Source organism: Monodon monoceros, unplaced genomic scaffold, assembly GCF_005190385.1.
Source record: "Monodon monoceros isolate NGI ecotype Baffin Bay Population unplaced genomic scaffold, NGI_Narwhal_1 Super_Scaffold_16, whole genome shotgun sequence".
NCBI classification, from domain to species: domain Eukaryota; kingdom Metazoa; phylum Chordata; class Mammalia; order Artiodactyla; family Monodontidae; genus Monodon; species Monodon monoceros.
Genome location: NW_021703772.1, coordinates 58,821,994 through 58,831,039, shown reverse-complemented (window position 1 = coordinate 58,831,039; position 9,046 = coordinate 58,821,994).

Below are 9,046 nucleotides of genomic sequence, written 5' to 3'. Positions count from 1 at the left end.
TTCTCCAAGCCTCTCCTCCCTGTGTCCCAATCTTAAATTTTGGGACACAAAAAATATCTCAAAAGCTGTCCCTTTATCTTTTTACCAGTTGAAGAAGGAAGCAGGCCAGCAGAGAGGAGCCGGATACGACAAGGCCCTGGGCTTTCTGGGTGGTGTTTACACCTACTGCCCCTTCCATGTTGTCATCAGAGCAATGATTTTACAGGGCGGGATTATTTTTTTCCTTCTTCACCCACTTTGATGAGAAAGTTTGTTGTGCGCATATGTTGCTGCCTTGTAGTCTCCAGTTTCCACTTCAGGGCTGACTGTCTCCAGTAGTAGAATAGATTTGAAAAGACTTTGGCCAGAAAGACAGACCCCATTAGCAACTTTTCTTTGTTTTTTTCCTACCCTGAAACTCGGCCTATCAAGTAAGCCTTGAGCTCAACAGTAGAGCCTGAGCAAGTCAGCCGCTATGTTCTTTCTTTGAATGTCACAGAAGCTTTATTAGGCGCCCTCATGTATATAACCCCGTGCCAAGCAGACACAGGGCCCACATCAGGCTCTTGCATGCTTGGTGTACGATGTTCCAGATGTCACATCTGTGGACAGTTAGCAGGTTTATGCTGTAGCTCTTAGAGGATCATGTGTATTAAAAAAAAAAAAAAAAAAGTTAATCTTCCCCTAACTTTGAAATAGAAGGAATATGTTGCTATAATGGAAAGAGTACATGAAACTAGAGAAACCAGGTAGAATTTTTTAATTTAAGTCAGAAAGGTAATTATAGTCAGAATGTCATCAGCCTCTCTAACTATATCCTTCAGGACAGGAACTATGGATTGATAATTTTTTTATCCCAAGTGCCGAGTGTGTATCAGAAGACTCAAACAGGGTTACGTGTGGGAAAGAAAGGTAAATGGTAGTCAGAAACAGGACAGAGATGTCTGTTACCACCACTTCTAGTTAATATTAAGCTGCCAATGCAGTAAGATACTTTTTGTTTAAATAAAGGTATCAGAATTGGAAATGGAGACAAACCTTTTCTTATTTGAGGCCCACTTGACTGTCTACATAGAAAATCTTATAGAATCTATAGGCAAACTATTAGAACTAGCAAAAAAAGTATGTAGAATAGACAAAATCGATTTATAAAAACCAATAGCATTTATAAAGACCAACACTGATCAATTTACAAATTAACTTAAAAAAAGCCTATTCCCCAGAAAAAAAAATTACATAGGAATAAATGTAAAAATGTGTTAAGACCTTTCAAAGAGAAAACAATAAAGGACATTAAAGTGGACTTGAATAAGTGGAGATAAAGAAGGTCCGTGGGTAGGAACAGTCAGAACTATTTTGAAGGACAGGTAAGGGGTGGGCAGAGGAGACCTGCCCTACTAGACATCAAGATGTGAAAGCCATGCTGTGGACACAGGGGGAAGGGGAGGGTGGGACGAGTTGAGAGTAGCGCTGACATATATACACTACTATGTGTAAAATAGATAGCTAGTGGGAAGCTGCTGTATAGCACAGGGAGCTCAGCTCTCTGCTCTGTGATGACCTAGAGGGCTGGCATTGGGTGGGGTGTGGGGTGGGAGGGAAGCTCAAGGTGGGGGGATATATGTATACATATAGCTGATTCACTTTGTTCTACAGCAGAAACACAACGTTGTAAAGCGATTATGCTCCAATTGAAAAAAAAAAGTGAAACCCACGGTATTGATTGTATGGTCTCAGCACAGGAAAGGCAGAAAGAAATCAAGGAATAGACCCACACGCAAATGGAAACTTGATAAATGAGAGGTAGCATTACAATTAGTGGGGAAAAGTTGGGCCATTCAATAAGCTGTGCTGAGACAACTGGTAATCCACATGGAAAGTGTTAGGAACTTCACACCATGAACAAAAATCATTTCAAAGTGGATTAATAAGCCAAACTGAAAGACAAAATAAGAAAATTTTTAGAGAAAAATACTTTTATGACACCAGAGAATTTGAGAAAGACAGAAAAGCTACAAGACATAGATTCAATAAAACTTCTGTAGAACACTACCACACATACAAAACACCATAAACAAAGTTAAAAGATAAGCCAAACTGGGAAAAGATATTATCTGCCCATATATATCTAAAATAATATGTATCTGGAATATTAAGAATGCTTAAAAATCAATGTAAAATAAAAATAATCATAAAAGCAAATGGGCAAAGATTCAAATAGATAATTCCTTTCAGAGGAAACATGGGTTACAAACATAACAAAAATACGCTCAACCTCACCAGAATACAGAGAAATCAGAATCAAAATCATGAATTATTTCATATCATTCATGTAGGGATGGAGATATATATATATAATATATATATAAAATATTTAAGATATATATATAAATATATATTTAAGTGGCAACACTGGGGTCTCTGCAAGAAAGGATTTCCCCAGTTTGAAGTGGGTTTCCGCAGCTGATGGGCTGATCTATGACTACTTGAGCTGGAATATGGGTGGAGATGGAGGGGAAAGAATTGGGAGAAAACAGGGCAAGAGGCCACAGCACAGACTATACTCCCAGCCCCTGGGAAAAGTGAACATCATGGAAAACAGCTAGCTAGGCCTGAGCCTTCTTTCCAATATTCAATCCAAGAGGGCTGTATACTGTGTGAAGAAACCCCTACAGTGAGAGGCTGTGGGGAGTACCACACCAAGGCATGGGTTGAATGAGAGTTAAATGGTGGAACCAGTAAGAAAAACATGCATTGTTTCTGCTATAGTTAACATTGTTTGGTTATGCCTACTGGTATCAATATCTTTATATATACATGGCTTTGTTTTTCTGATTCCTTTTTAACTTTTTACACCTGCTTGTTTTTCTCCCAGATGAATTTTAAAGCACTTTGTCAGACTCCAAAATAAAATTGCATTGGTTTTTTCATTGGAAAGAAATATCTGCCAAGTCCAAGGATTTGGGGAGAGTGTGGGAAAATGTGAACTCCTATGTACTGTTACTAGCAGTGGAATTCGGCACATACACCGTGGAGATCAATTTGGCAATATCTGGTAAATTTGAAGATAAGAATATCTTATTGACCAGTGACTGAAGTTCTAGATACATACCTCAGAGAAACACACACATGCACAAGGAAACATGTCAAGTATTTCATTGCAGCATTGTTTATAATAGACAAAAATTGGAAATAACTGAAATGTGCATCAACAAGAAAATGGATAAACTGTGATATACTCAAAGAACTACAGCATTTAAAATGAATAGTTTAGAGGAACATGTGTTAACATGGATACATCTCAAAAACATGAGTGCAAAAACAAGTGCCCAAAGATTATGTACAGTATGATACCATTTATATAAAGATTCAAAAACATGAAAACAACCCTATATATGCACACATATAGTAAGCATTTAAAACCATTCATGGTATCATTCTGATAAACATCAAATTCAGACCAGCAGTTACCCCTGCGTGTGAAAGGAAAGAAATGGAATGAGACAGGACTATGTAGATTTCAACTATAGCTATAATCGTTTCTCTTTAAAAGAAACAAGCAAATATGTGTAAAATGATTAAGACTGTAAAATCTGGATGGTGGATACACAGGTATTTGTTATATTGTTTTCTATATTTTTTCTATATATTTGAAATGCTTCATCAAAAAGGCACAATATGAATACTAGCAATTTTGTTAATGTCTGCTGACAGAAAACTAGGGGGATCTAAGTGAATGAACACATTAATACAAGATGGGGATAATTATTTCCAAGTGTAGGAAGATTATTGATTTCTCTAAGGCTAACATTTACTTAACTATGTGCCAGGCACTGTGGGAAGTGGTTTACATGCACTAACCTATTTAATCTCCTCCATCACCCTTATGAAGATGATGCTACTATTACCCCCATTTTACATTTTAAAAAACTGAGGCCCAGGGTGGAAAGGTAGAATCCATGGTCACACAGCTAGTAAGCAGCAGAGCCAGGACATAAACCCACGTGTGCCCAAGTCCAAAATCTATGCACTATGTTATACTGTGAAAAGTTTTCACCTTTACTAAATGATTCAAGATGAAAAAGCCACACAAAGTTACCAACAGTAAAAATGGGAAAGATGCAATTAACTAAGAATTCTTAAAGGATTTGGATGAGAGGAAGCTAAGTAATTGGGTACACACAATTAAAAGTGAACCAAACTGCACCTGAGTCAGAAGACATCATGAAAATATAAAGACCATGTGGTGGAAGATACTAACCATAAAGCTAATGCTGGCAAAAAGTCAGTGCTCCGTTAAGACCAAACACAGACACAAACATAGACACAGCCCTCTGGTAAGTATCCTCAGACTGTAGATGGACTTCTAGGCCTTTTAAATCAGTTCTCCTGGGCACACCTTATTGGTCCTCCAAAGCTCACCCTTTCTGACTCATTCGGGCTCTATGCTGAGTTTTCCCTCATCTAAACCTAACTGATCTGGCACTAACCATGACTTTTCGTTGGTAATTTCTACAGCACCAAGTCTGGCACTAACCATGACTTTTCGTTGGTAATTTCTACAGCACCAAGTCATCAACCATTTCAACCAGTGTATTTTATTCAAGAAGGAATTGTATCTCAAAGATGTTTTAGTTGGCACTATTTGGTAGCAAGTAACAGCCTCTCAAACTTAAGAAAAACCTGAAGATAGAAGTGGGGGAGTCTCTGGAAGGTTTTGAGGGTATCTCATGGAACCCAGGAACAGGAAATGCACAGGCACAAAACACTGGAACAAAAACCAAAGTTATCAGGAATCAAGGCAGCCGTTCTCTTCATCTTTTTCTTCTGGGATTGTATGGTCTCTCATCTTCGATTTATTCTCTTTCTGCTTCACACGCAGGTTACAAATGCAACTTCCCAAGACATCAGTTTTCCGACTCCGAACTCCTGGGAGAAATCATCTAATTGGCTCAGATTTGACCAGATGTCCACTCCTTGTCCAATGACCTAAACAGCTCGCCCCTGAAGGTGGCAGGAAGTAATATTCAGAAAATGGGACATAAGTTGGGCAGATATCCTAAAAAGTATCTACCCTAACATTTCCTGTTATTTCACTGTTGCCTATTAATTGGAGGCTTAGACATTTTTTGGAGAAATAAGCTGCATTTCTTTGATGACCTCTTCCAATTTTAAGGTTGGGACCACTAAACTGCAAATGTTACCTTTCAATCAAAATGAACCTAAAGATTCTTTGGCTTGTTCCTAAAAATGTTAAACTAGAATTCTCTATCAGGGTGTAATTTCTGTTTCCTTCTTTTCTTCTTATTCCATCCTTTCTGATGAGGCAGTCACTTCAGACACATTGTCCACTATCAATTTAGATTCTATAGCTCTCTTTTCAGATTTCTGCTTTGAAAACTCCCCCTCATTCTGAAGGTGAAAATCAATGCATGAACCGTATTTAAACAATGGACACCCCAAAACACTGGTCCCTTCACTACGGAAAAGTGAAATCTCCAGTTAATAAACGTGTAGGGGACAGGGGAAGATACCGTTTATTGAGTCCCTACTGTAAGCCAGGAACTATGCTAAATGCTTACATTTTAATCCTCGCAACAATCCTATGAGGGATACTATTGTTAGTTATCCCCTTTTTATGGATGATGAAAATGAGGTTTTAAGAAGATAAGAAACCTACCCAGTATCACACCATATAGTATGTAGCTTAATATGGATTTAGGAGAGAAGCAAGGCTGTTAAAAAGCTGGGGGGTGGGGAGAGGAAGGCTAAAGGCAATAGACTCCTTTTTCAGCACATCATATATCTTAAAATATATAATTTAAAAAACCGATATAAATCATGTTACATGACAGCAAATCATGCAGCTTTTTCTAAATTTCAACTCCAACTTTGATATGCATTTTCAAAGGAAATAATAGTTATCTCTGAGTAGCTCAGAGGTTATTTAAATTCCTTCATACTCTTATTTTCTTAATATTTATCAATGTAAGTATCACTCATATAATCAGAAATTTTTCCAACAATTTTCTTAATCCTGACTGAGCCACACATCTGCCCATCTTTCTTCTCTTCACGACTTAATTTAGAATATCCTATGCTTCCTGTCTCCATAGCCTCTTTTCCTGTGTCCTCAGTTTTTGACCCATCGACTGCTAACAAAGATCAGGTGGCAACTCCTCATTGCCAAAATCTTTTCTGTTTTCATCTAACTTGACCTCTCTACTGCATTTGATGTTCATCACCATCTTGACACTCAGTTTCTATGTCAGTCTCCTTGAGGACTCCTCTTTCTCCACCAGTTCCTTTAACGTGGCTATTTTCCAAGGTTCAGGCCTTTGCTCAAATGAATCCCCATGTAGTGTTTGAACAGTTTTAACATTAGACAACAATGAAGACCTATGATCCCAAAAAGATTAGGAACCACTGGTAAAGATTAAAATCTGATCCCCTTCTCAATTTGACAGCCCCTCCTCCAAAGCGTCCCCACTCCATCTCTCACAATTTCCCCTATCATCCATAGCAAAATCGTACTGTTCCTTTGCTAGAGCCATCTCCTCTGCCTGAATTTCCCAACTTCTCCATGCAGAATTCTCCCTCTTTTAAGTTTCTAGAGCGCTTTTTATCTGCCACTAGCATGTATTTACCACAATATATTTGATTATACACAAATCTGCCTGAACAAGACAAGGGGCCAAGTCAGTATTATCTTTGTGTCTCCAACACTAAATAAAAAACATGATTTCACTAAAGTATCAAATCTTGTTCCCAAGATATTGACCAATTTTGTTCTGTGCTGATTATCAGACTACAAAAGACTTACTGCTCAGTCATGGCAAGAAGTTTTAAAAATACTGTTTAGTAAAACAAATTGTTCTTACACTGAAAACAATTCTTTTCTACTTAACATAATTAAAACTGAAAACCAAATCGTCTACTAGGGGAGCATGACCAACAATATTTTAAAACCAAATGTTATTATTAATAACCCCACATTTCAAACAATATTGAATACAATAAAAATTTTAATAGAACAAAAACTCTGGAATCATGAGTAAGTCAGTAATAGGATCCTTACTACAATTAAGATACTAAAGGGATGCTTGCTCTATTTAGAGTGATTCTAACCCAGGAGTGTTTATCAGAGCCACTTGAGGAGCTGTTAGAAATACATACAGTTGACCCCTGAAAAACAAGGGGGTTAATCCACATATATGGCCCTCACTATGCCTGATTCATCCACATCTGTTAACTCAACCAACCAGACTGTACAGCACTGCAGTATTTACTCCTGAAAAACAGCCGCGTTTAAGCAGACACCCCACAGTTCAAACCCACCGGCACTCACGGGTCACGTGTGTATATTCTCCATCTCCAGAAATGTAGATTTAGGTCAAGAACGAAGCTAGGCCTGTGGACATTTTTAAATGGTCCCAGCGTTTTCTGATGAACAATACTGGCTAAGAACTATTTTCTATGAAATATATTTGACATGCTTTCAAATTACATGTACATGTATTTTTACTATTTAAGCGTTTTCACTATTCGAAAATAACTTAAGCATCTTCATTATTTTGCCCAAAGTTACTTACAGGGCACCCGACCTTTTGCAATAGGTGTATGTCTTTAAGACTTTATTAAAGTAATTTAATAATTACTTTTAATTTAATAAAGTAATTTAATTACTTTTCAAAGGCATTAAGTCTCAACAGAAAATAAAATTTTCTTAAGTGTTTATTTTCTTTAAATTGAGGTATAGAGTATAGACACCTAGTCCACTAGATGAGTATGTTCTGATAAACAAGAATTATCTGTATGTAAATATACTGAATATGCACTAACTCTAGCCTTTACAAAAATAAAGCAATTGCCAAAAACACCTTATTGAAGAATATACTTACACTAAGAAATATTATACCCATACACAATACTAATAGATTTTATAACTAGAAAAAAATGACTTCAGGGTAATTCTTCAAATATTAAGTTTCCAGAGTATATTCAACATTTTTTCAATAAAAATCAAGAAGTATTTAAAATCACCTTGGTTGAGGTTGAACAATAACTTTCATTTCTTTGTTAGGTAAAGATCCAAAATTCACAGGTATATTCCAGGTGGGCACTCAAAAAACTCTAAAAACTTATTTAAATAATATTTAAGACTACTTACTATCTTCATTGCATTCATGTTCTAAGAACTGATAAAATTTGCTTGGAAACTCATGGATCAAAAACTCTCTATAAGCTTACTATAAATTTTCAATATTAAAAACAGCTCTACTATCGCACTCTAAAAAGTTTTTTAATTTCCTTACTTAATAGGTGTTTCTGCTCAAGTGAGCCACCTCCTCACATAATCCTCTTCACACAACCTAATTTTTTAAATTCTAGAAATTATTTACAGGAGTTTGAAGATTCAAATTCTAACCATGTAACTTCAAAATAAATGTACATTCATTAATTTCTATGATTCCAAGTAATACTTCCTATTTCACGTCACAAGCTTAAGTCTCACATGAGAAAAACTTTGTGTTTTTATGTGTATCTAGCATTGTCCTATGCGTTCAAAGATATTACTGACAGTATCAGATTGGGCCTGGAAAACAGACAATGGAAATCTTTAACCCCACTGTATACATGTAGAAAGTAATTGGATTTTTTATTTTAAAATATCTAAAATAGTCGTATTAATATCCTGTTAATTTTTCCTTCCCTCTTACCCTGCCTTTATGATTAGACATATATAAATTCAAAAACATAACCCTTTCAAATAACTCTTGCCATGGTTACCAAAGCTTGTCTTATGTTATCATTTTCAAGAATCTTCATGTAAACTCAAGTTTTTGATAAATCAATATCCTGCATTGCTTTAACAGGGGAAACAAACAAAGGAAAAATAAGGTTTGCAAAATGGACTGATAAAATTCTAATGAATCAATGTGGGCTAAAAGATTTTTTTCAAAAGTTCTATTTAATAAGTTCATTTTTAGGCAAAAAAAATAGTAATCTGCTAGAGCCTCTACTCTTCCCTTTTTAAGTAAATATACCTGTTTACAATAATCTCAGC